The sequence below is a fragment of the Myotis brandtii genome, unplaced genomic scaffold, assembly GCF_000412655.1.
Source record: "Myotis brandtii unplaced genomic scaffold, ASM41265v1 scaffold1213, whole genome shotgun sequence".
Lineage (NCBI taxonomy): Eukaryota > Metazoa > Chordata > Mammalia > Chiroptera > Vespertilionidae > Myotis > Myotis brandtii.
In genome coordinates this window covers 714,917-717,645 of record NW_005354228.1, presented here as the reverse complement: position 1 = coordinate 717,645, position 2,729 = coordinate 714,917, and positions in this window count along the sequence as shown.

The following is a 2,729-nucleotide window of genomic DNA, read 5'->3' as shown; positions in this document are numbered from 1 at the left end:
CCCTCATCCTAAACCCAGGAGGAGAGAGGGAAAAGGCCTCTAGTACCCACAGCTGCAGGTGGCCAGACCTAGGATGCAACCAGAAGACTCAGGTGTGTTTGGAATAACACAGCACTTAAAACAACAAGAAACATGTTTACAAATAGCCCAAAAGTAGCATAAAATTTTAAAGACAAATTTTTTCAGATTTTTTAAATGCTTAGCTCACGTGGATGCTCTGGCAAAGGATCTGTGGGCGCTGCGGAGAGGCAGTGATGAAGCAGGGCCCCAGGCAAGGGTCACTGATAGATCCTCCCTTCCCCCAACTGATGGGTGGGGTATGATGTAACCTGCAGCCCAGAAATACCTGAGTGACTAACCAGGTACCTTATATGGACTATACATTGGACCACCAATCCACACCTGCCAAATACCCTAAGCCCTTGTCCTATATGGACAATGCAGTAAGCCACCAATCAGCATGCACCGAGTACACTAAGCCCCCACCCCTTCCCATTCCGCCCCTCAAAAGGCGTGCCCACCCCTGCACGTGTTGCTGTTCTCCCCTTGCGAGACAGCCCGGCAGGTGCTTCTCCTCTAATAAAGCCTGTAGTCCTGGTTTTAGGCCTCAGTCTGATCTTTCAGTCACACCAAACTCAGCACTGGACGCCCCTCCTGGACACAAACCACACGGTGGGTCCGAGGGGAACAAATATGAAACCAGTCATGTTTGTCCTGAGAATTGAAAAGCTGGGAAACATGCCCCTGCTGGGTAGCTCAGCTGGTGAGAGCAAACATCCCAATACACCACGGTGTGGGCTCGATCCCTGTGAGTGTGACAGGGCACAAGTAGAATGTTGGGGACTGAGTAGAATTGTAAGAAATATGACTCATGCTCTGTGAACCGTGACGGATTTGTTCTGATTAAAGAAGGCGCACTCTAACCTGGCTGGGAGTGACACACAGGACCTGGGAGCTCCCCTGGAAATGCAGCCCATCCTCCCCATCAGGGAGCTGCCTGTTGTCATGGAACATTAACAACCTGTTGCAGAAACCAGAGCTGCCAGCCCTTTGAAAACCCCAGCCTTTGCATACCCCCAGGCCTTTGTGAATCTCCAGACTGTAAACTGCTATTTGCATAACTATTGCCTACTTCCCCATGTAATCTTTGTCCTTCTACCCACTGAAGCAGCCGGCTTATGGGGGCAGAGCAGATTTCTGACCTGCTGCTCTCCCAGGCTGCCAGCAGGACTGGAATAAAGGCTCATATAAGATTCAACCCTGTCTCTGCTGAATTGGCTCAAGTAGTGACAGGCAGCACGGACCCATGATTGTCCGGTTACAAGGGCACATACAAGAATCAACTGATGAATGCATAAACACATGGAACAACAACTCTCTCTCTCTCTCTCTCTCTCTCTCTCTAATCAATAAATAGAATTTAAAAAGTAATAAAGAAAAGCTGGAAAATGTGGGATAGGTGATAGTAAGGAAAATATATAGGGGATTTGGAGGTAGAGTTTTAAAACTGAGTATTTCCTCAAAACTGGTATGAAAATAGACACGGGTAAGCTGGCCTTGAACAGTCTGGGGAAGTGCGAGACTCCAGTCCACCTCTACAGGGAGGCAGTTAATATAACAACTGAGCAAGAGATGAGAGCAGCTAGTGTGCCAGGACGAATGGAAGAGGGAAACTGAGACCGTTAAACAGCCAAGCAGTTCACAGCCTCTAACAAAGCAGAAAACCTATCTCCCTAACCAAGGGCACATGAGAGTAAATGGCTCACATTTATGCTCCCCAACCAGAGGGTAAATAGCTTAAATCACCCTATTCAGGGACATAGATAAACACCGTTGGTGGGAATGCAGACTGTACAGTCACTGTGAAAAACACTATGGAGTTTTCTCAAAAATTAAATATGTTCCAGCCAGTTTGGCTCAGTGGATAGAGCATTGGCCTGCAGACTGAGGCTCCTGGGTTCCATTCCTGGTCAGGGCACAGGCCTGGGTTGCGGGCTCCATCCCCAGTGTGGGGCGTGTAGGAGGCAGCTGATCCATGATTCTCTGACATCATTGATGTCTATCTCTCTCTCCCTCTCCTTTCCTCTCTGAAATCAATAAAAATATATATTTTCTTTTTTTTAATAAAAAAATACATTTTTTTAAATTAAATATGGAACTGCCATTTGACCCAGTGATCCCACTTCTAGGAATATATCCTAAGAAACCCAAAACACCAATCAGAAAGAACATATGCACCCCTATGTTCATAGCAGCACAATTTACAATAGCTAAGATCTGGAAACAGCCTAAGTGCCCATCAGTAGATGAATGGATAAAGAAGCTGTGGTACATTTACAGAATGGAATACTATGCGGCAGTAAAAAAGAAGGGTCTCTTACCCTTTGAAACAGCATGGAGGGTCCTGGAGAGTATCATGCTAAGTGAAATAAGCCAGTCAGAGAAAGATATATATCACATGATCTCACATATATGTAGAATCTAATGAACAAAGTAGATCCAGAGACATAGAAGCATGCAACAGACTGATTAATCTCAGAGGGAAGAGGGGGGGAGGGAGAGAAGATATTAACCAAAGAATTTATATCTATAACCATGGGCACAGACAATAGTGAGGCGAAGGCCCAGGGAGGGAATTAGTGCAGGGTGGAGGGGGATCAATGGGAGTGGGGGAAGGAGACAACTGTAATACTTTCAACAATAAAGATAATATTTTAAAAGATCCAATC